Below are 25,850 nucleotides of genomic sequence, written 5' to 3' on the forward strand. Positions count from 1 at the left end.
GCATGTGCACACTCTGCATGCATACATGTGTATATAAGTATGTGTGATTGCATTTTATATTTGTGCATGTGTGTAAGTGTATGTGTTCTTGAATGCATTATATGTATTTGTATGCAGTGTGCATGTATGTGTATGTATGTGTGAATACTTGTGTGTTAGCCAAGGGAAAATTTGCATGTGTGGCTTAAGCCTTCAATCTGAGCACATATCTTCCACTGACAATAATAGGAATGGAACACCCAGGCAAAGAGAGAATGCAAACCCATTCCCAGCTCAGAGGACAGATCAGCTATGCAAGAGAAAATGGAACCAAGCATTCACTAGGTGAGTCTAAGAGGAGGAAAACATCTTGAAACATTAATAAACCTCGCCTATTAAAAAGGGGAGGGAACTGAGGAATGGAACCTGCACAACGCTTTCCATGCTGACGGATGTAGTGCGTGTGACCAAAGAAATCTGCTTCTCCTCATTTTTATGCACAGAACATCTTACATCCAAATGGACCTTTTTTCCTGGAATTGGGGACACAAAGTGACCCAGCTAAATAAGGGAAGGAAAATTAGCCTTCGTGGCAGCAATTATTTATTATCTCCAAGTACATTCATCTAGTCGAGCTCCAATTCATTACCATCTCCGTATTTCTAATATTTTAAATAAGAAGAAAACCTCTCCTATCATTTTCATTTATCTGGCTGTGCTGATGCCATAAAAGCAAATTCTAATTAATTTGGCCAGATCTTGACTATTTTGACTCATTTAGGAGGTCAAGGAAGCAGAGTGTGTTAGATTGATTTCTTACTCCTACAAGTTCTCCAGGTTGTCTGTTAGGGGGGTTTATAGATAAAAAGTCATGCTTATTTCCTGGTTTCTTACATGCCTACTTCTTTTATTCTAATCTCAGAAATAAATCTAAGAGAATAGCTGCTAAACCAAGTCGATAAGCAGGATCACTCGGGGAGCTTTTCAAATATGTAAATTCCCAGATCCTCTCCCATACCTACTGAATCAGCGACTCTGATGCCAGAAGAGAAGGTCCCCAGTTTCTGATATCTTCCCCCTGGACCAGCCATCGGAAGAAGCCTCCAGTTTCTCTCCTAAGACAATGACCTAAAGGAAGTAACTGCATGTTCACATTTTAGCATGTTAGAGGGGGCAACATGGCAGCAATTACATATCATCTCCAAGTCCAGTTCAAACTCTTCTAAGTCATTAGAGTATTTCTACTTCTTCACTGGGGAGCAATTCTGGCCAGTGTATAACTGGCCACGTAAGCCTTCGGTTTTCCTTGAGTGGCTGTGGGTAGCTACCTCCCTCTAGGAACGTTCCACTCTGACCACTCTGCTTGCTTTCCCAGATCCAGAGCATCCCTCCAACCAACCATCACCTCTACCATGAACATACCAATGACTACATTAGCTGCTTCTCCCTTTGAGAATCCCCTGGGCTAGGCAGAGGAGTATAATTTAACACTTAATTGTTTTCTAATTGCTTCTCATCTGTTCTGTTCCCTCACCCTATTACAAGCACTCAAGGGTGGAGACCCTGGCTCTCTCCTGGTGTTTTTCATAAGGCTGGTTGTTTGCCTGGTTCACCAATGTGGCCCCAGAGGCCCAAACTAGCATGAAATCGGCTCTCCATGAAGATTCCTTAAATTAATGAATTCGTTGACAGAATGATCATTGGAACATTTAGTCAGAAAACCATGACTGGGAAACAACTGACCCTTTAGCATGCTCCATTCTATTCCGTCGACATTTAATAAATATGTATCAAGAGCTTCCTCTGTGCTGGGCACTGTCCCTGGTGCTAGTGACACCGCACTGAATGTCCTTTATTGATGCACTAAGTATGAACATCCAAAGGAGAGTGCTTCAAATGCTTTTGAGACGGGAGCTGCTCTTCATTTCTTGTTGATGATGTTAAGACAGGACTGAGGTCATTCTGATAATAATCATACCTTAGAGAAACACGGGCTGACAGTCCAGTGTCTGTGACTGGGTTTTGCAAAACAGCCCAATGTGTGAGACAGAGCCACAACAAGGCCTGGCTTCCTTCCTCACCGACATTTGGAGGCCTTACGTACTGGGTGTTATTGCTTATTCCAATTTTGGGTTTGTTTTAAGTAGAAAGCTTAGCTCTTTGGCAGTGTGAACCAGATGGGGCCACATCTTGCCTGTTGGCACCTGATCTCCTTTGATGTCTTCTCCCTTCATGACCAAGACCCCTCCTCTAGCCACCTGAACTGAAATCATCTAACACTTGGTGACTCAGTCTATAGAAATAATAGCATCTGATCTGCAGAAATGAATCCTCCTTTTCTATTTATGATATTTTGGCTTTTAGAATATGGCGGGTCTATCCGTCCTCCTGCTCTGCGCTTTACCTGCGAGCATTTACCATTCTTTGCACACACTGATGTCGGCCGGCGACATCTCAGCCTAACCCAGGGCTGCCCTTCCCTCAGCACACAGCTTCAGCTGTGGTAATTACCCAGCCAACTGACGGGGGGAGAAGCAGCCCACGGAGCTTTCTACTGTCAAGTAATTAGGGACAGAGAGTTCGGCAGACCATTAGTGTCGCTTTGGGCAACAGGATTTTACAAACATTGTGGCAGGCACTTGATCTCAAGTCCTGTGTCTTTTCAAGTAGGAATGGATATCAGAAAAAGACAGAAAGGGGCTGAGCCATGAATGAGAAATCAAAGGGAGTGAAATTAATCCAAACAGGGACATGGAAGAAACAGAAGACATCCTAAGTTTAGGTTGTTTTCTTTTAACAAAGGAGAAAACTCCTGTGTTCATTTAAAAAATCAAATTACTTGTTTGACCCTGTAGTTGTCCTTAAAGAAAGCAGTGACTGTCACTCAGGAAGGTAAACTCTGCTAGGCGAGTTGCTGTCCAAATGATACTGCTGAGTTCTTTCACGGTGGCTTCCCGTCTGCTCTCATGCTGTCCCTGGAGGCTCTGGATGTGACTCCATACAGTGGACCCCCTGGTGCTTCCTCCAAGGCATCTTCTTCAGGGGTCCAAGTCATTCTTCCTACCAAACAGTACCATGCAGTAATAATTCCAAAGAATTAGCAAAAATGACTTCAGTTTCAACAAGTGGTGTGTGGTGAGACAGGATTGGGAAAAGAAGGAAGATGCCTTGTTTTCCTCACAGGCTCAAAATATATTTGAATATATTGATTTTCTGTTCTCCCGGAATAGAGGTGCCACTGCCTTGTACCCAAAGCAAAATTATGAGTTGTCTCAGGGTAAAGTCCAGCGTGGATTTCTGACCACCAGCACGTCTGGAATTTCTTGATGTGATGTCATTAAAAGTTTTCAGTAAGTGCAGTTATTGTGTTTCAAACCAAGTAAGAGTTCATTTTTATGCCTCTTAAAAATCCCAAAATTAAAGAAATCAGAACAATAAAATGATGACAGTCTGTGCAGGGACTTTTGTCTTAGAAACTGGGACTTCCTCAGACCCCTGAAATCTTGGGTCAGGCACCCCCAACTTGACTAGCTAGCTATCATCAGTTGATCTACCCACTAATCCACCTACCTTCCTACCTACCTACCTATCATCATCTATCATTAATCTTCACCTAACCTCCAGTAATCCCCCACCCACGAGGGATATATTCCAAGATACTCTGCAGATGCCCGAAGCCACAAAGAGCACCAAACCCTATACATTCCATGTTTTGTCCTTTACGTACATACCTATGAAAAAATTTGATTTATGAATTAAACACAGAAAGAGATTAACAATAACTAACAATAAAATAGGACAATTACAACAACATATATGATAAAAGTTATTTAAAACTTTTGAAGTTATTTAAACTTTTTTTCTGGAATTTTCCATTTAGTGTTTTCAGACTGTGTTCGATTATGGATAACTTGTTATGGAGTCGGGGCCTTCTGAGAAACTGAGGCAGCACAAAGGCCCCCCCTCTTCAAACCCCGATTCTTGTGATCAAGTCAGAAAGGTTTCAGACACGTCGCTCATAGTTACAGGAAAGAGTTTATTGAAGGAATAGGAAAAGGGAAAGGGGACACTCTCAAGGGAGAGAGCAGGTCCTCTCAGAGAGGAGAGAGACAGGGTGCCTCTCCTGCACTCCAGTTTTATTGGGGATCCCAGAGAAGTTTCTGGAGAATCCCTCCCAGATCTACCTCTTGACTTTTGATGGACAGCAGGGTGACATCAGACTTTCAAGTCCCCACTGTCATGGCAACTCTAGGTCACCTTGGCCCATGCTGACTGGTTCTCATTGGATTCTTAACCATACATTCTCACAAATTTTATGGTTAGGAGGAATTATCCTTATCTCCCAGAGTTTCAGGATCTGGTCACAACAGTCTCCCCGTTCAGGGTATCCTGGGTTCCTCTTATCAACCTTCTTTTGGGCCTGCATTTCTCCTGCAGGGAACAGGTAGTTTGCTGAGGAAGGTGACATATCCTGTCCACTGAAGCCAGGCAGGACTGCAGGTGAAATGCTTCTTGGAAAAGAAAGGATGTGGGGATCAGCACAGTGGGCTCGTTTTATACAATTATTTTCCCTTAACCTTGTGTTCCCACTATCCTCATCTATTGTCTCCTAACAAACTGAGACCATGGATAAGGGGGCACTACTGTATCTCTTTAACCTATCGTCCATCTGTGTCAAGTGTTTGTCAATCATTTATCATTCATCCACATCTAATCTCTCACGTACCTACATATCTTTCCATCCTCTCTCTCTCTCTCTCTCTCTCTCTCTCTCTCTCTCTCTCTCTCTCTCTCTCTCTCTCTCGCCATTCATCCCCTATTTGCCTGTTTTGCAGTGTTTCCCCACATCACATCTGAAAGCGTTGGGGTGTGATCCTTAAGGCTGTTCCCTAGGCAGCAGCCTGGCCCCCTCAGTATCAGATCTGCAAACTCGTCAGGCCCTAACCCAGCCAATCAACACCGCAGCGGGGGTTGTGCTAGCACTGCCTCCATTTGATTTGGTCAATGTAACTTGTCTCCGGGAACAACCTGTAACAGTTGCAGTGTGAAGTTCCTGCTGACAGGATGTTCTCCAGCACAGTGCCAATGGCAGCCAGCTAATGACCTCCAGGTGCCAGCGGGCGGCTCAGCGAGATCACAGAGATTCACAAAACGTCAGAAGTGGGGGCCGACGGTCTCTGCTGATCACACAGGGGCTCTGTTCCTGACTTTTATGTCTCTCTCCTATTCCTTCTTGGTCCCAGATAAAAAGTGATGTGAGACAGATCGGGGGCTGAGGACAGGAGGTGGCAGATTGACGTGCCCCATTCCTATGTCTGCTGCTATAACAAAAATGCCAGAGACTGGGTGGCTTAGAAACAACAGGGATTTATTGCTCATGGTTTTGGAGTCTGGAAATTCCAAGACGAAGGTGCCAGTGGATTTGGTGCCTGGTGAGGACCTGTTTTTTGGTTCATAGATGGTACCTTCTGGCAGCATCCACACATGGTGGAAGGGGCTCAGCTGGATCTCTGGGACTTCTTTTATAAGGGCACTAAGTTCTACCCTGATGACTTAATCAGTCTCTAAAGACCCCCACTTTCTCATGCTGTCACATATGGGAATAGAGTTTAACATATGAATGTTAGGGGGACACACATGTTCAGACCTATAGTACTATGTATAGTAACTCCCTGCGTCTCAGCGTTTAAAAAAACCAAAAAACAAAGGTTCTTGTTTTGTTGGGTTTGGTTTTTAGATTGCTTGCTCTAATCTTTTAGACTGGGCCTCCAGTGTCAGAGAAGTTCCTGAGTGGAACCTGACTGATTAACAGGAGAGACTCTGTCACCAGCTCTTGAAATTTTCTCACAAAACTGATACTGGGAAATATAATTCTTTTCAAAAAATTTTTATTTGTTCTTTTTAGATATACCTGACTGTAGAGTATGTTTTGACACATTTCTATAAACATGGAGTACATCTTATTCTAATTAGGATCCTAGTCTTGTGGTTGTACATATGGTGAGATTCTCTGTGGTGTATTCATAGGGAAGTTGCGTCAGATTCGTTCCACTGTTTTTCCTATTCCTATTCCCCCCTCCTTTCCCTTCATTCCCCTTTGTCTAATCCACTGAACTTCTATTCTCCCCCCTGCCCCCACCACCCTTGTTGTGCTAGCATCCACATATCAAAGAGAGCATTTGAGCCTTTTTGGAAGGGATTGGCTTATTTCACTTAGCATGATAGTCTCCAGATCCATTCATTTTCCAGCAAATGTCATAAAATCATTCTTTTTTATTGCTGAGTAATATTCATTGTGCCTATATCCACATTTTCTTTATCTGTTCATCTGTTGAAGGGCACCTAGGTTGGTTCCATAGCTTAGCTATTGTGATTTGAGCTGCCGTAAACATTGATGGGACTGCGTCACTGTAGTATGCTGATTTTAAATCCTTTGGTTACTGAGAAGAGTGGTGTAACTGGATCAAATGGTGGTTCCATTCCAAGTATTTTGAGGAATCTCCATACTGTTTTCCAGAGTGGTTGCACCAATTTGCAGTCCCACTAGCAATGTATGACTACCCTTTTCTCCACATCCTTACCAACAGCTAATGTTTCTTGTATTCTTGATTGTTGCCATTTTGACTGGAGTGAGATGAAATCTCAGTGTAGTTTTAATTTTCATTTCTCTAATTGCTAGAGATGTTGAACATTTTTTCATATATATTTGTTGATCATTTATATTTCTTCTGTAAAGTGCCTGTTCAATTCCTTTGCCCATTTATTGATTGGGTGATTTTTTTTTTTTTTTTTTTGGTGTTTAGTTTTTGAATTCTTTATATATCCTGGAGATCAATGCTCTATCTGAGGTGCAGGTGACAAAGATTTTCTCCCATTCTGCAGGCTCTTTCTTCATGTTCTTGATTGTTTCCCTTGCTGTGAAGAAACTTTCTAGTTTGATACCATCCCATTTATTGATTCTTGATTTACTTCTTGTGCTTTAGGAATCTGGTTGAGGAAGTCAGTTCCTGAGCTGATACGATGGGCCTACTTTTTCTTCCCATAGGCACAGGGTCTCTGGTCTAATGCCTAGGTGTTTGATCCACTTTGAGTTGAGTTTTCTGCAGGATGAGAGACAGGAATTAAATTTCATTCTGCTACATATGGATTTCCAGTTTTCTCAGCACCATTTATTGAACAGGCTGTCTTTTCTCCAATGTGTGTTTATGGCACCTCTGTCTAGTGTAAGATAGTTGCTTACACTAGTTGGGTTTGTCTCCGTGTCTTGAAAGGCAGAGACTGTGCAACTCTGCCATGTACCTAGAAGGAAAAATGCAGATATTTGGTGGAAGATGTAATAACTACCACAGCTCAAAAAATGAGGTATCTTATCCATATCAGTCTCTCTGTCTGTCTATATAGAGCATGAAATTTACACCACACTTTCTGTTTTGCTGAATTCCACTTTACTATGCTGGGAGCTTCTTTCTCTGTGTTTATTATCCCCCTTTTAATACCTATTACTACAAAATGAACCCCAGTTAAGACAACACTTGGAATTCTTGATATACTTTGACAAAGTCCTCAGCTGGATCCTGAGAACCATCTTCTACGTGGGATGCTATGCCTGGTCCAATGTTACTACTCGTATTTCTCAGCTCCTCAAACCAGGTTCTGGGCCCCTGCACACCCAGGCCTGGTGTGGAGCAGAGGTGGGGGAATAAGAAGCCCTGCTGGCCTTGTGGGTATTTGAGAAGACTGAGTGAGCCCAGGTCAGTGCTGGCTTGACCAGGTGGCACTCAGAATTGGGTCCCCTCTGCAAATGATCTGCTCTTTGGGTCGTTCTGTGAGTCCAATCTCAGTCCTCTCCTAACCCTCTCTGCTGTCTGCCTCTGTCCCCATGGGTCTCCTGAATTCCAAATCTGATCACTTGTTCTCTTTAGATTATGGTTTTCAACCCTGGCCCAACATTTCTGCCTCTTTCCTCAGCTCTTAAGGGATAATGTGGGGGATTTTAGACACTCACCCACCCCAGTACTTTCCATCAGCTTCATTCTCTTTCACTAAATCCCTCCCCAAAAAATACAACCTCAATAAAAGCATTGCACCTGCTGAGAAGCTAGCCCTTCAAGAGCTCTTCAAGACACTCATTCCCACCAGTATGTCATATGTATTCAGGGACTCGGTGATTCAATGCTTTGGTTTGATGGTTCTGACACAGAACTGCTATCTGACTTAGTCAGCCAAAGATAGGCCTGCAGGAGCTCAGGTCCTGACAGCTGTGAAGAGTCCATGGGCGCCTCCTGACTTGTTGGTCCAGAGAAGCAACATGGTGGATCACTTTCTCCTGGTAAGCCATGGAGTGAGGGGTAGGGAGTGTATCTCATCCAGCTAAGGTTCTCCAAGTATAGTCCCTAAACCAGTGGCATTATCACCCCCTGAGAACCTGCTGGAAATGAAGACTCTGGGGCCCACCCAGAACCATTGGGGAAACTCTGGAGTCTATGCTTTCGCAAGCCCTCTAGAAGACTGATGTCCACTGATGGTTGGGAACCACTCCTGCTGTTGGGTGTCTTTAAAACTCACACTTGGCACCAAACTCAGGCCTACTGGAGTTCCACCTCCAACATGCCTTCAGGAGTTTGTACTTTAATAAAAGAGCACGGGAACTTCGTGGTCATCAGAGTTTGTAGAAAACACTGGTAAAAAGGCTAAGGTGATCAGAGCCTGGAAGGATGGAAGTTCTGGGTTTGGGACACTTGGGAAAATCAGAGAATTGCTTTGAGTGCAGGAAATAGGAAAGAATATAAACTGGGAAGTAGTGGGCAGCTGGTCAGAACTTACGGGGTCAGCTTTTGATTATCCGCCTAGAGGATTTATGGACATACTCTCTGAACATTCCCATGCAGCCCAGTTATAATTCCAAAGCGCCCACAGTTGTGCAGCTGGACACTGGTACCTCTCCCAGCCTTTCAACTCTCCCTGACTGCTGTCTGCTATACCCTCATGTGCTCCAGGAGGGCTCCAAGGCCTCTGCTCCCTCTTCTCATCCTGCTACCAGGTTGGCCCCCTGCTTCTGGGGCTCCTGTGGGACACTGTGGTATGCCCAGCTGTCCTACTCTAACCACAAGGTGGGAAGGGACACTGCTGTCCCCAGGTATAGATCAGGTCCTTTTGCCCCTGGGCAGAGGAGAGGCCATGATGAAATTCTAGCCTGGGCTCTGATGAAGGCTCAGTGATATTTGGTAGGAAGTACTCTCCAGAGAAGATGATTCCTACTTTATAGACTCAGACCTGCCCTGGCATCTTTTACTGAGCAGGCCTCCTGTTTTCTTCCAAACTGGCCTCCAAGTGACTGCATTAGTCAGTTTTCTGTTACTGTGACAAAATACCTGAGATATCCAACTTATACAGAGGAAAGGTTTATGTTGGCTCACAGTTTTGGAGATTTTGGTTCATAGTCAGATGACCCTGTTGCTTTGGATCTGTGGTGAGCAGTTCCTCATGGCAGGAACACAAACATGTTGGAGGAAGTTCCCACCTCTTGGCAAGCCAAGAAGCAAAAAGAGAGAGAAAGGAAGGGACCAGAGTCCCAATATCCCATTCAAGGGCAACCCCCAAGGCCCCAAAGTCCTCCCATGAGGCCCCACCTCTTAAAGGTTCCACAGCCTCCCTATAGCACCAGGGTGGGAACCTGCTTTTTCACACTTGGGCCCTTGAAGGACATTTTAGATCCAAATTGCAGCAGTTGTAAACATTCCCACAAACTCTGTGGATCAGCGGCAGGGCAAAGTGGACCTGTGACTTAGAGGGAGGAGGGCACTCCCTTGCTGCTGTCCCAGCATGGACTGCTTCTCAGCATGACTGACTGCAGGATGCTAGACTTCCACTTCCACTTCAGTCAGCTGAGGTGGTCCAGGAACCCATACCAGCTGGGCAGGACAGCGCACATTTATCACCTTAGAGTCCTTCAAATTAAAATCAAACACAGGTCCCGACAGTCTGAGATGGAAATGTCAGCAGGGCTCTTTTCCTTCCTGGGCTCCGGGAGGATCTCTGTGTGACTTTCCAGCTTCCAGATGCCACCCACATGCCTTGTCTCCTGGCCCCTCCTCCACCTCACAGCCAGCAAGGTCGCCCCTCTCCAGCCAGGTCCCTCTCACCGTACCCAGGATGCTCCAAGGTTAAGGACCTCTGTGATTAGGATGAGTCCTCCCAGATAATCCAGGATAATCTTGCATCTCAAACCTGGAACTAGGTCACACCAGCAAAGTCCCCTTGGCCATTTTAGATGACTTGTTCTAGGTTCCTGGGTTTGGGGCATGGACAACTTTGAGAAGCCCTTATTCTGCCCCTCACGGTGGGGCAGGTGAGAGGTTTCTGCCCACCTCGCCATGTGAGGAAAGGGCTAGCTCTTTCTACGGAAGGGTGGACCACCTTGGCAAACTCTGAGCTCTCAGAGGTGGGGTCTGAGAGCCTGAGCCCTAGAGTCCATCTTCCCAGAGTCTCCATCCCCATTTTCAGTATCTCAGATTTTCAGCTGTGGCCTTGACCTTGGTATAAGAGACCTGCTGCTGCTGAGCACTTAGCTATCCACAGAGCTCTGTGGTCCTGGTATCAAGCCCAGGGTCAGCTCCTGGACTGAGATGAGGATCTCTTCCTAAGTTACCAAAGAGCTGCCCTGGCTCCCACACGTAGTCTTCGTCCTCGGTGTCTCATCGTCCCTCTGCAGTGTGTCACAACGAATTAGTAACACTCGGTCAACTCCCCTGTCCTTGTAGGCAGCTTTCCCTCCATATGTTCCAATGTCCAGCAAGGGCACCCCTGTCCCTCTTCGTCCTGGACATTTTTGCTGGTTGTAGCCTTATGAGAGCTTCTGCAGTTGGGCCGTCACCTCGAGTCAGGGTCTCTCTAGCCCCGTCCACTATTCCAGATAGGGTTCGACTTGGCAGTAAGTGAGCCCATGACCAATATCATCTCATTAGCTATTTCCCTGGTGCCACCTGGCTCCACCCAGGCCAGTTTGCATCTCTGAGAAGTGAAAGGCAAGCGAGGTGAGACAAATGACATCCACTGAGGGACGGGCTTGTGAAGGTTAAAGGGGGGAGGAGGATCAGGCAGGAGGAGCCTTGGACCCCGGAGAAAGGAGGGAGGGCAGGAAGGATTGGGTAGGGGGCCCAGCCTGCAGCACAGTTCTGAACCCATGGTGACCAGGCTAGATGGCTGACCCAGCTCTGGGGTCTACTGTGCTCAGCCTGACTGGACGCAGCCTCGGTGAAGTGTGGCACAGCACAAAGACCAGGGGATCCAGGGCGTGGGCCCGGAAGCTGTTGGTCAGCCATGTTCCCTGCAGTAGGTGCTATTGGAGAGGGTGTGCATAGCCCCCACGCGCGCAGGGACTGTGGTCCACAGCCCCCGGTCCACGAGACATGTGCACTGTCAGCTCCTATCAGTCATTTTCCTAGTTGGGGCACTGAGTTGTGGGTGGCCTCACTGTGGCACAGCTGGGCTGGGCTGGCCAGCTCAGCGCCGGGCCCTTGGCATCTCCACAACCAAAGCTCAAGCGTGCTTGGATCTGCTGGCACTCAGAGGCGTCTTGTTTTCTAACAAGCAACTTCATTGAAGGGGGAGTGGGAGTGGATTTGAGCCTTTTTTATTTTAATAGCTGATCATTTTGTTTTGGTCCTCATGCCCACCTGCCAATCATGATCCCAACAAATGGACATGTATATTAGGAAAATTCGTTGAGCACTTATTCACAAAGCTGCAGGCAGGCTGCAGGAAAGGCAAAGGGCAGTAAGGGCAGCGTCCTGGGTCAGTAGCAGCTAAACCCTTTACGTCCCTAGATCAAGGACAGGGAGGAAGGACAGAGTCAAACAGAGGAGATGATCTTGAAGAACAGGGATCTCTGGGTACAGGACACGGAGGCTGAGGCAACAACCCAGGGAGGAAGCCCGGGCAGAAGCAGGCTGAACTCACTCTCGTATCTGCTAGGGCTCCCACGAGACCCAGACAACCAGAGGTCAGACCTTGGACCTTGACGTGGTCCAAACAGACAAGCTTCCGAGGGCAGAGAGCCCGTGCTGGGCAGCCCTGGCGTGGAGGAAAGTAGCCAGTACCCCCACCCACATCTTGTAAGTGAGGTACAGTTCAAGGTCACACAAATGGTTGAATAAAGAAGATAAGCAACGATTCATCTTTCATTCATCTACTCAGCAAATATTTTCCTGGAGTCAGCGTCAATTACAAGTAGTAACTTTGTTCCTCGTCTGAGGCGTTAAAGCCACTGAATGAAATAAGGTTTGGGAGCTGCTTCCATTCTGCTTCTTTCAATGTCATGGCCTCCTATTGCTGACGGATAATTGACTTATGAGCCACAGTTGCTATTCTGTGGAAAATCCCGCCTGCTTTAAAGACAAGAGCTGCTGGGAAGGGTTTGCTAGCCCACCGAAGCCTGAATTCCGTCATCTGAGTCCAGAGCTGGGTCTTAAAGGGGTTTTTCACTTTTGAGAATCTTCTATGAGACACTCACTCCCCCACAGCAAAATGGGTACAGCAGTCCTCATCCTTGGTGTAGCTTCTTGTGGTTTCTGCTCCCTGTGGTCAACCACAGTCTAAGTGGAAAATTATATATTTTGAGAAGGCAGCGGGAGAGAGTGAGCTGAGTGCAGAGTCAGGTAATTTTTATCACTGTACATTGTGATAATTGTTCCATTTTGTTAAGTCACTGTTAACAGCTTACTCTACCTAATTTATGAATTCATCTTTAGCACCTGTATGTGTAGGAAAGAAGTCATTCATATAGTGTTTGGTCCCATCCGAGGTTTCAGGCCTTCCCTGGGGTCCTGGACTGTATTCCCCCAGGCTAAAGGGGGCGATAGTAATTTCTTCCATCTTTGGTTCTCAACCTTGGCTGCACTTGGGAATCACCAGGAGAACCTTCAAGGACACAGCTACCTGGGTTCACCCCCAAAGATTCTGTCGAATTGGCCAGCGTGATTCAGGATGCTGCCTGTTCAGGTCCCTGGGCACAGGTGGGACCAGGAACCGTGGGAGCCACTGCCTGAAGTCTATGACCACTGCTGGACTTTCTGAGAGCCAGCTATGAGCAAACTGGTGAGGGGTGGAGAAGGATAATAGTATGGAGACGGGGAGCAGGGAGGCCGAAGGCCTTCAGTCTCGTGTGTGTGGACGCATTGGGGCGGAGGTGTGAACCTGCCTCCGGATGCTGTATTCTGGGGAAGCGGATCAGGGGACGCTCGTCTGTTGGAATGAAAACTTCTTGGAGGCTGCGAATGGGACGGGCCAGAGTGCACGAGCAGCTTAGGAGAACGTGCCTTCTAGGGCAGGGCCCACCTGGGGTGGGGTGAGCTGAGGGGGGACTCACCCTTGGGTTGCACAAACACAGGGCTGGGTCCTTTATTTACGATTTTGATAGTTTACACATCGAGGGTATTTTGCATTGATTTTGACTTGTAGCCCAACATTATTTATCATGATTACTGTGTTTTCCGGCACTTCTTTCAATTTTACCCCAAAAGTGAGTTCACGGCAGTCCTGGTCCCTCTCTAGGAGAAGGGAAATGGCACGTGTTTTAGTGCTGTTGGGCGCAGCTTTTGGTCATGGGGATAGATTTTGTTTAGGGCCGGGACAGACTTGGAGGTGAACCTTAGTTTCAGTTGTGTGACCTTTGGCAGGTCACTCGCCTCTCTGAGCCTTTCCATTCACTGGAGATAACTTCCTGCTTGGTAGGGTTGCAGTGAGGCCTTGCACCCAGGGAGCGCTTCATATTGGGCTGCTGGGTGCCAGTGTCCACGTCGCACTTGGCACCTTTGCTATCAAGCAGGCTCCTGGGTGTGAGTGGGGGGTGGTTCACAGAAAGGCTGCCCGACACCTCTGTCCTTTGTTCCCCGCAGGGCTGGGGCCACCTGACCTGGCTGCGCGTGGTTCTGCCTCTCCTGTTGCCGGGTGCGAGTGATCCTTGGCAGCCTGAGCACGGATCCGAGTTCCCTTTTCATCTGCCGGTGCCCCATCCCGCCCCCAGGCTCCGGCACCATTGTCCCTGGCTGCCCCGCGTCCCTGTCCCCAGGCTCACAGAAGGCCGCTTTGTCTCCCGCCCACACCTGACGGCAGCCCAGCCGAGGTGGTGACAGCAGTGCTGGCCTGGGGCCAGGGCACTTTCAGCAATAGCATTAGTCATGCCTCTTCCAGAAACCACCTCTCCGAGCGGCAAGGGTCTGGGTGGCCCTGGGCGGGCCTTTCTCATTTCCTTCCCATGCTGGTTTGTAAACGCTGCCTGCTTCTTGGTGCCAGAGACCCTCTGGGTCAGTCCTGGGCCTGCCCCGTGAGGCTCTGGCTGGAGGAGGCTGGCACCGCTGTCCCCTGCAGAGCTGAATACTGAGTTGCCACCGTGTGAGCTGCTGAGGCTGAGGCTGCACATGGCACCCAAATCCCCAGGCCCGTTAGGAGACTCCCCAAGGCTGCCCTGTCCATCGGCTGCACTGGCCCTCTCTCTAGGTGCCAGGCTTCTCGTCACTACTGATTCTCGTATCCTCCCTAGGAGGAGATTCAGAGGGAGGTGTGGACTGAGGTGCTGTTGGAAAAGGCACAGAGAGGTGGACACACTTGCCGCCCTGCCTGGATGAATCAGCCTGAACGAGCGGCCCCTTCCAGAGCACCTAGACACAACTTAATGTGGGAGAAGGTTTCCTTTACACTGGGGACCTTGGCACTGGGGGCATTGGAATTGTGGTCCTGACATTGAGAAAGTCTTGGCATTGGAAGTTTCTGGCATGAGGAACTGGCACTTGGGGTCCCTGTTATTGGGGGATCCTGGCACTGAGGATCCCTAGCATCCAGGAACCTCTGGCTGGTGGGGTGGACCCTGGGGTAGGGACCCTGGCATTGAGAGGGCCCTAGCGTTGGGAGCTGCTGGCATTGGCGAATCCCTGTGCTGGGGATCCTTGGTGTTCTGAAGCCAGGTGGTTGGTACGACTGAAAGTCAGAGCTGAGCGAGGCAGGCTTTAGTGCTGTTATACAGATGGGGGTGTTTCCGTCTTCCCAGGCGTGGGGTAGGATTGCATTTTCTCATTTTGTTGAACTTGGGCATGTCTCGCGTGTCACTTCTGAGTGTGTGCTTGGGAAACCTGTGCCTCGATGTGCAGCATTCTTTTCGTTTGTCACGGTAACTGGCCATGTCCTCGATAGTGGCCTCCTCTTCATGTCCCTCTTGCCTTTCCATCAGTCTGGATCCTGGACTGAGGACGGGACGATGACTTGCTGACCTTGTAGCTGGCCTGCTACCCCAGCCTAAGCCAGCACATCCCTACCGCTGCCCGGACCCACCTCACAGTCCTTGCAGGCCGTGAGGAGATGGAGTGTCCCGTCCTTTTGCAAATCTGCAGAGGGTTTTCTCTGGGAGCGTGCAGAGGCAGGTCTCTGCCGCAGTCTGAGGAGCATCCCGAGAGCATGGTAGCCGTGGTTTCTCTGCCTCTGTCTCACTTGTCTTTTAAAACATAGATGGAATATTATTTATCCCATAAAGCCCTCTATTGATAGGGTGAGCCGGCTTAGCACAATATAAGCCCAGGACACCCAGTTAAGTGTGAGTATCACATAAACGACGTGTACTTTTCAGTACAAATATGGTTGGCTCCCTGCAACCATGGGTTCTGTATCGTAGGATTCAACCACTGCAGGTGGAGAACGCAGTCGGGCTGGTGATGGTCATCTCTGAATTGAACGAGTACAGATTTTTTTTCTTGTCATTATTCCCCAAACAATACGGTATAGTAACCTAGCATTTATATCATGTTAGTGACCTAGCATTGATGTTGTGTTAGTGTAAGTAATCTGGAGATCATCTGAAGTATGTGGAAAGCTGAGTGGAGGATCTGTGCAGATGCTACACCATTTTATACAAGGGTTCTGAGCAGCCACAGATTTGGTGTCCCTGGAGAGTCCTGGAACCAGTCCTCCCAAGGGACTGCAGTCTCAAGCAATATTTGTGACATACTAAAAAGTTATGCAGCGGTATCTGAAATTCAGATTTAACTGGGTGTCTCATCTCTAAACCTGTCTTTCCTCTAAACTAGCTTAGTTTGCATTTTAACCATGACTTTCTGCCTGGTATTGGTAATGATCATGCCCCCGGTTTGTCTGGCCCATTGGACTTTGGGCTTCTTGAGGTCATACCTATAACCGATGCAGCTTTGTATCTCACCCAACGCCCAACCTAGGCATAGCATGGGTATTTACTCGAGCGAGTTGATTTTAGTGTGACAGAGGGTTTTTTCCCTGGCGGGGAGGCCAGTATAAAGTATTAGGTGTGCATCCTTTTTTTTCCTTTCTCCCTTCCAAAAGTTAGCAGAACGCAGCATGTTACATTTTACATTGACCATGGTCCTGGCAACTGGAGAGAAAAGCCTAACTTCTTTTGTGGGTTGTTTCCCATCATTACGCAGCAGACTCTGTGTTAGAAACTGAGTCAGTGTCTCCAAGGTTTCTGTGCCTCTCTGGGAAGGCGTGCTATAAATCCTTACATGCCAATTGGTGGGAGGTACACCATCTTGGAAAGTGAACATTCTTCGGAGGGTCAAATGCATGGGACCTTCCTGAGCTTCCAGCACCTGGGTGAACTCCCGCAGTGCTGCCGCCGATGCCAGCTCTGCCAAAGAGTCCTGGGAACCATGGACGCCACGGTTCCACAGCGGGAGGTTCTGGGCGGAACATCCTGCTAGACTCCATCGGAATGATAGTGTCTCTGACGTAGCATGAGCTATGCTCTTGACCTCAGAAGCCCAGGTGAAGAGCCAATTAGGTTCGTGCAGGTTGGACTTCACTGGTTCCTGCCCAGCCCTTAGAGAAGTGTCAGCAACCTGGGGGGCAGGTGTTCCGCACCCCTCACTGCTGGGACCGGCTGGATCTTATCTCATTCTCCCTTGTGAGTCTGGGCTCGGGTGGGGATATACATTCCACCTCCCAGCTGTTTTCATTCATTCTCCAGCTGCAGAAGCCAGCTTCCCTCCCCACCTATTACCCTGAGAGCCACGTTCTCCTCTTGGTGCTGGGTTGTTGTGAGGAAGGCAAAAAGAATCCAATCTTCAGAATCTTGTACGCTTTAGACTACTATTGCTAGTAGGAGACAAGCTGCTTCAAGCTTGGCTCGCGGGAGTAAGCGTTCATAACAGTTAGTGCAGCCAGGGAATTCCTCTACGAACCCAGTTTCTTCCAGTTCAGCCTTTTCTCATCTCCAAAACAACTTGTATCCCAGAATAAGTAAAGAGAGCATGGTCACCAGAGCTGAAACAGGGGTGTTCTTGGTGTTTCTTAATTTTTTTATCTTCTTCTGGAAGGCCCTTGAAGATGGTACCTGCATTTAAATCCCCAAAATGGACCAAAATGGAGCTAACAGTTCCCAGCATGCTTGGCTCATGGGTCCATGTAAATGTTCCCCAGCAGCCAACATTCCTGCCCCGTGCTCACACAAGACACCGTGAGAGGACAAAGCCCGGCAAAGACAGGATGGGAAAGGAAAGGGACTTCACTTGGATTTTCCACTTAGGCACTAAGTCCACCCCTGCCCTTTATGTGTCCTGTACAATTGGAAAAGAAAAGGTAGCGACAATGTCAGGCTACCTTGTGGGATTAGCACAGACTCGCATTCCAGAGGAAACAGAGGCATGCTGCCAAGGTTGCTCCTGCAGGGTAGCCAGGACCCCTCCACCCAGAGGCCCAGGAAGGCCCTCAGGGCAGGCCCCACACAACAGAGAGGACCAGCAGCCACAAGACCACCCGGGGCAAAGACATGGTCTCCCCAGCACGTCCTGCCGGATGGATGCGAGGTGAAGAATGAGCATGGGCACCTTCCCTATGGCTCTCTTCTTTCCTCAGTCCACCTCTCCTCCCATGAGGCATGGAAGGAGTCAGGGAAAGTTCCCGAGGATGGCCACGCCCCCGTTAGACATCCCCAATCTCCCCTCACCCTGTTTCCAGTGTCTTTTATATTCTCATTTTCCTCTTGGCATCTGCAGACCTTCCTAGGTCTCTGTCCAGGCTCAACCAGAGCAGGGGACAGACTTGTCGCTCATGATTTCTTGCCGTGTGCCCTGCACCCAGGCCCTGTATCCAACACATGAGGAAATCTACTGGAATTGAGAGGGAAAGGTAAAAAGTGGACATCAGGCAGGTGTGCCGCACAGAGCTGAAGCATGGGCATTAAGCTTTCTGCTCTTCAACTCTCTTTTGGCTTTTCCACCAGTGCCTGTCCAAGCTTCACTCTCTGTTCCTGCTCTGGCTGCCATAGGTAGCAACCCTTGATTCCCAGTGTGTGTTCATTCATCCGTTCATTCAAGGAATATTGTTTAAGTTGCTGTGATGCAAGCAGCTCTGTGCCTGGGCTCTGCAGGGGCTCCCTAGCATATAAATCAGACATGGTCGCTATCCAGGTGGGACTTACAGCCTAGGGGGCGAGGCAAATAATGAACAAATAGATATGGAAGAAACATAATTATAAATTGCAATATAGAACGACTATGAAGGATAGAGCAAAGAGCACTAAAGAATAACGAGGGGACTGAATTTAGGGATGTGTCTGTGGTTTGGTTGTGTTTAACTGTGTGCGTCTGTATAACTGTAAGGTTGAGACAGAGAGGAGTATTTTCTGGAAGGATAAGAATCCATCAGCCAGACAGTGTTAGTCACAGCCGACCCCCAAGTCTCACTGGCTCAACATGAAAATCTTTTACTTTTCATTCCCATTGTGGGCTGAGGGTCTGGGAAATTCCTCGGGCAGCTGCCCTCCATATGTGGCTTAGCGTTCCAGGAGGCTTTCATCTCGCGGCACGTCGGTGTTAACTAGTCTTCCAGCAGCACAACTGCAGAGAACAGTGTGGAGAAATGCAGTTGGCTCTTAGATGCCTCCGCTGGCTGGGAGGTGACACATGTCCCTTCCACCAACATTTCTCTAACCAACGCACACTTCACGCCATGCCTAATTCCAGGGGGACGTGAACCTGGAATAAGAGAGAATCAGGAGTCTGAGTGAGTTCTAGTAATGTCTGGGCCAAGCGTGTGGAGAAGGCATTCCAGGCAGGAAGAGAGCTCAGAAACTTGGGGTGGCTGGAGGGTACTGAGCCAAGGGTACAGGGGTGAGAGTCGGTGGGAGAGGGGGTCGGATCTCCCACAGAAAGTGTTACGGATTCTATTCCAAGTACAACTCGTGGTTTTAAAGCAAGGGGGTCAGGATGGGTGATTTATAGTGTTAAAAAAGGTGTTTTGGATTATCATATGGAGAAATGGATGAGGAGGCTATTGAAATAGTCCAGGCTAGCAATGATCCTGGCTTAGTAGAGGTGGAGAGAAATGGTAGCATGGGGAGCTGTCATAATGGTAGAGCTTAATGGCTGGGTGATGGATTGAAAGGGAAGAGAAGTATCAAGGAAGCGAGCAAATGTTCTGGAATGAGCAACTTAATGGATGGAGATGCTGTGTGTGAAGGCGGGGAGGAACAGCTCGTTGTGGTGTGTGTGTGTGTGTGTTGCGGAGGAGAACTCCAGGGTTCAGTTTGGGACAGTACAGTTAGAGACACTTGTGAAATGTCCCAGCAGAGAAGTCAGGTGGGCAGCTGGTACCATGCTTGAATCTCAGCATTAATATTAGATGAGCAAAAAACCCCACTGTCAAACTAACCAAGGAGATCCGAATACAACAAACCTGGATTCTCTCTCCTCTCATCCAAAGACCTCTGCCCAGTTATGCATGCTATTGCCTGTATCAATGGGAAGTTGGAAAGAAAAAAGAAAGGCCATCAGATCAGGAATGACTACTATTGAGATGACAGCTGCTACTCACAGTTCCCGACAGAAATGGGCATGTTATGCAATGTGGGACCTCCAGGGGTGGCACTGAGGTGGCAGCATTGGGGTGGTTCACAGGCAGAGGGAAATGGAGGTGCCGTCAGCAAAAGTTTTACTGTGGTTTCCATGAGGAGGAACAGGCAAGGCAAGGACATTAGGATTGGCTTTGAATACCTGCAGTGGGCCTGGAGAGAGGGACTATCTCTAGTCTAGTTTTCTAATACCTGGTCCTGGGTTAATCGGAGCCCTGAAAGTGAAAACCCAATAGAGGAGGCAGTTGGGGTTAGAGCCTAGAATTAGTTTTCATTTGGAAAAACAAAGACCAAAAAAACAAAAACCATGTTCCTAGGAGAGTTTTGTCGCTATCTCTAGGTCTTGGCTACCCCTGGGAGGGGCTGTATTTCTAGGGTCAACAAGTCCCAGATGTCAAAGCATCAGAATACAGAACATAAAAATTCCATAAGGAACTGCCACCCCGTGTAATGGACTGACTCCCATACCGTGCACCTCCAAGTGGTCCATGATCCAACAGTGCTTAAAGGAAGAATGTTTAATGACATTTTTAGAAGCATTTGTTGTCAAGAGCTACTCCAACACACCACCCAACACATTTGTTAGTCATCAGCTTCAGGAGCCACATATAACAACAGAGTGTGTAGATCCCTCCCCGAGACAAGTACCTTTCTTGGCCTCGGTGACTCTATAAATGAAGTCAGCTTAAGCCAAACACATGAACATGCTGGAAAAGCCTTGATTTTATGTGTAATTTAATTTGCTCTTCCGAGAAATGTTTTTTCCTAAGAGAGATGTGTTGCCTGGGAGATATGGTGATCAGGCCAGGTTTTTAGTTGTCTGTGAAGTAACATGGACGTTATAAAGACGGTCTCATACGATGGCATGGTTAGAGAAGAGACCACTGATGGATGAAGATGTTGGCAAGGCGAGTGTGCAGACACTGAGCATCCTGCACGTTCTTGCTGCGTGTGCTGAACTGCAGGGTTCACTCACCTCCTGATGCTGGGCAGCATCTGAGCTAGTCACGCAGACATCTAAGTAGGTCAAGGTGCCCACAGTGTGACTCCTCTGCGGGAGGAAGCAGAACAGTGTGTTTGCCATTTTCTACAATGTTCGCTGCTCACTCAGAAGGACTTGGCCTTGACCCTGAGTCCCTCAGCTATTGTGCAGCCCCATCTGGGTCTGTGAGTGCAGTACCCACCGTGTCCTATCATGCTGTGGAACTTGTGGCTGGACACTGGCACAAACACGCTGACTCGGTGTGTGAGTGCTGTGTAGAAGTCTTTCATCTCAGACCCAGGAGTCTCATCTTCTGTCAGCAGGGTGAAAACTGTTAGCTCAAAGGTGGGGAACACCTCAGACCCTCTATAGGTCTTGACAAAAGAGCTCAGCAGTTACATTCTAATATAAATATTAGAACTTACAAAACAGTCATCTGTCCCACAGGGAACCTGGTGCCTCGGTGAGGAGGGCACTTGGTAATGGACACCAGTGTTGTAACAAAGGAGACCAGCTCCTGTTCAGTTTGGATCTTGGATGTTGGACATTTGCACGAGATGATGTTCGAGAGAAAGAATGAACCAAAATGACGTGAGAACACTCCACGATTTAGCATTTCTTACGATTACAACGTTCCCAGGAAATTAATCATTTGCTTGAAAAATGAAAACCCCTATGGCAAGAAGTGGTTACTGGAAAGGGAAACTTAAAATTAGTAATGATGTGTGGAGTGACTTTCCTGAGAGGAAACCCCATTCTGCATTAGTGGCTGTTTCCCCAGCGAATTCATTTTGAAGCCAGGGTGACTGATTCCCTAAGGTCTGCCTCCACCCCAGAGCATATCTGTCCCTATTCACCTGGGCAGGTGTTGGAGGGACCAGAGGTAACGGGGTGGGGGGATGGGGTAGCCTAGAGCTGAGAGTTCTTCCCTGCACCCTTCCCTGCCCCTGCCTGATGTCTCTGTCCTTCAACGGTGACATGGTCTTTCCATCAGCAGGAAATGCAGTCGGCTTGCTGTTGGCTCTGGCGAGCAGGGCACATCCCATTCCTCATCTCCCTGTCTTCTGAGCACAGCTCCAGCGCACCTGTGTTCAATTTTAGCTTCAACATCTGTCTTTAGCCGCATGCATCTTGCATTTCTGTGGGAAATTTAGGACCGTGAGAGGGAGACCCCTCTCATGAAGGGATGATTCATCCTTTCCCTCCAGAATCTCAGTCTCAAAACTGCCAGTGAATGAGTCTTGATGTACTAAAGTAAGGGACTGAATATTTGTGCAGACAGTCATTTAAAGTATCTTGGTTGGGGAAAAATAAAATAAAACCCCAAAAACTCCAAAAGCCTTGTCAAGCTGCACAAGAACCTGTCTTTACCTAGTTGCAGGGGGGATCCAAGCTGCAAAATGCAAAGAGGACCTGCATCGGGGCTGGGGATATAGCTCAGTTGGTAGAGCGGTTGTCTTGCATGCACAAGGGCCTGGGTTCAGTCCCCAGCACCACAGAGAAAAAAAAAAAGGGCATGCATTGAAGTTCTAAGAGAACTTCAATGTCAAAAGTCACAGCCAATGGCAAGGCCTTGTTAAGCCTGGGGACATGAGCACATTTCGCTGGGAGGAACCTACCCCACCGCTCTGTCATCCTGCTTCTTATCTTCCTGGCTGGCTGTGCCCCTGGGTCCTGTGTCTCCTCTTTGCTCTCCTGCTCAGAGGCCACCTTCTCTTCTTCTTTGTCACGTTTTCATTTGTGTAGCTCTGTTTCTGTCCTTGTATCCTTTCTTTCTCTTTCTTTTAATTTGGTTTGAGTTCCTTGGGCACACAGGTGGATGTACCTGTGTGAGACATAAATGTGTTTAGAAACACAATACAGTGTGCAAAGAGCTCCAAGGTAGCTTGGAAGCAGATGAACCGCCGTGGCCCATTATTTGAGATTTGGTATCTTAATCCTATTGCAGTCCTATAAAGTAATAATAGACCTATTTTATGGATGAATTGCAAGGATTAAAAGCAGGAATGGCAGTAAAGACCCTGTGGCTGGCACACAGTGCATGCCTGGTAAATGTCACAAGGCCAGAAGTTCTGGTATCATCAAGTCTCCTTCATCTCACACTCACCCCCAATCCATCAGCAGGTCCTGTCAACCTTACCTTCAAATACATCCAAACTTCATCACTTCTTACCACCTCCTCTAAATCCCGGTGACAGACTTCTAATTGGCGCCCATCTTCCACTCCACTCTTATTCCCTTTCAGTTTATTCTCTTCACACCTGCTGGGAGATCCTCAGGTCACGGTCCTCCAGTACTCGAGGTCTCCATTGGTATCCCACCTTGCTGCTCAAAGTCAATAGCTGCTCTGCTATTGACAACAGACCTATTGACACCAGGTAGGCTCTACCTCAGGGCCTTGGCACATCCTATCTCTCTCTCTCTCTCTCTCTCTGGGACATTCTTTCTCCAGACACTGAGTTGGCTTACTTTGCCTAGGTAGTGGCTCCAGTGTCACCCTCTCAGCAAAGGGTTGCCTGACTTCTGTTCTTAAAACTGCACCCCACCACCCCCTAGTGACATTCTCCATCTCCATTAACTCTCTTATCAGTAGAACATACAACTTTGTAACATCATACATCTTACAACTTTTTTTTTTTTTTGCCAGTCTTTCCCAGCTAGGAAGTAAACTTCAAGAGGTCACACAATCTTTTTTTTTTCACTGCTCTATTGTTTGCTCCTAAAAGAGTGCCTGCTACATTACAGACACTTAATAAATATTCATCAAATACATTAGTATTTGAATTTTGTTCTTGCTGTTTAGAAAGCGCTTGGTCAAGGTCACTAAAAAAAAAAAAATCAGAAAACCAAAAAGCACCTCAAAGCAACCACAAAAATCTTGTGGCTAGATATCTCACATGTGATTTCTTTGTAAACTGAATTTTCATTCTTTTACGTTCTTCTCCTGACCCACGTCTATGGCAGGTGCTGGGTCTGCTGGTGAGGGTCCTAGAGCTGTCCTGAAGCAGACGAGGCAATCTGGAGCCCGGGCTGGGTGTGGGGTGCCAATGACAAGGCACGGCTGGGTCGTGAGCTCAGTGCCTGCTCTTGCATGCCCTGCGTGCTCTCGTGCTGTCCCTAGGTTTGTTTCTTTGTTTTACCTTTGGGTTCCCTCCGCAGGCTGAACCTGAGTCTCTGAGTGTGCAGGAGGCCCTTGGACCTGTTTTCTCCAGATCCTGGTCCTGAGTAGGGACCAGTCATTAGGGCAGCTCTGAGGGAAGCCATTCCCCGGTCTCCCCCTCAAAGGTATATCTGCAAGTTAATGCCCAGCATCTTTCTTGGTAGTGTTGCTTCCAAGCGTCCCTAACTGCCAGTTCTGAATATTTCTAGTTAATGATGTGGCCTCCCTCGCTGCATCATGATCATGTTTATTTTTGATCATCTCACTTTGGAGAATCAGCTTCCTCTTCCTTTTTAATTCATGTCTCATTTGAAGTATACACACACGTGTGCACACACACACAAACACACACACATAGGCAGTATCTTGGCATACAGTTTCCCAGGAGAACATGCATTGGGATTTTCTTGGGTTTGAGCCATAATCCACAATCCTAAACACCATAATCCTGAATTTTGAAATTTTGAAAGATCAAAATCCCCAAATACTTACTATCTGGAAAAAATAAGAAAAAAATATTGAAAAGACATTTATTTAAATTTTTAAGAGGAAATTTATTTGCAAAACATATAAAAACCTGACAGAGCACTTCATAGGTCACTTTACACCATAAAACAGGAAATAATAATGATGCATTTTTGCGAGCACGGGTGTACTAACGGTAGTCACATGGGTCTATACAGGTATGGGCAGATGAAATGTATTCATAAATAAATAGGTCAAAAACTGAAACGTACAAACACATGTCACCATGGTGGTGACTGTGTGTCTCCAGCTTTATAACTGTGCTCACGTAAAATCCTGTGTTAAGCAATCTGAGATTTTTGATTGAGATCAGACACCAGTCAGGATGGGTCACCGCTATATATGGAGTCATCCAAAGAGCCAAGATCTCCAGAATTTACTCTTCAGAAATGCGTGTGTATGGAAAGGATATCCCCTCCTTTACTGAGGACAGCTTCAGGACAGCTCTAGGACCCTCAACATTTTTACCTAGATGCACAGTGGTTACTCATAAAGCTGACCTTGTGGTAATGCACTTTCACAAAAATGCACAAAACAAATTAGAACTGTCTAAAAGTCTTTATGCAACTTACGTCTCCAGTCTTTGAAATGATGCAAAGATGAGAAAAATAACACAGTGAATGAATTGTAAAAATAAATGATGCTGACAATTTAGAACTCAGGAGGAAAAATAAAAACTAAAAAAGATGAAAGAGAAAAGGGAACAAAACAGAATACTCTTCCCCAAAACAAGACAGAAAGTTTGACATATGAAAAGACGTATTGAAGAGATGGATGATGGACGTTTGCCTGAAGGGAGGGGTCTGTGCAGGAGGCCAGAGGCTGGCCTTTGCAATCGTTAACTATATTTTGAAGTCTTGCATTACTTTTTTTCTTTTAGGGCACGAATGTCCTCAGAGTACATGTTCACATTCCTTTTCTTTTTTTTGCAGTCGGGGTGGTCCATGGTTTGAACTCAGGGGCACTTGACCACTGAACCACATCTCCAACCCTATTTTGTATTTTATGTAGAGACAGGGTCTCGCTGAGTTGCTTAGCACCTTGCTTTTGCTGAGGCTGAGTTTGAACTGTCGATCCTCCTGTCTCAGCCTCCTGAGCTGCTGGGATTTCTGGTGTTTGCCGTGGCGCCGGGCTTCACATTCCTTTTCTATGGCAGAAGGTCCCCACCTGGTCTGCTCAGATTTACAAACGAATCACTCTCTGGAAACGCCCTTGCAAACACCCTCAAGATAATGCTTTCTGGGTTGCTAGATATATGTTCAACTTCAAGAGGCAACGATCCTGTGTACAACCGAAGGAGCACTAATCCCTCCTCCAGACTTCAGCTCTCCACCCCT

The sequence above is a fragment of the Sciurus carolinensis genome, chromosome 5, assembly GCF_902686445.1.
Source record: "Sciurus carolinensis chromosome 5, mSciCar1.2, whole genome shotgun sequence".
Taxonomy (NCBI): Eukaryota; Metazoa; Chordata; class Mammalia; order Rodentia; family Sciuridae; genus Sciurus; species Sciurus carolinensis.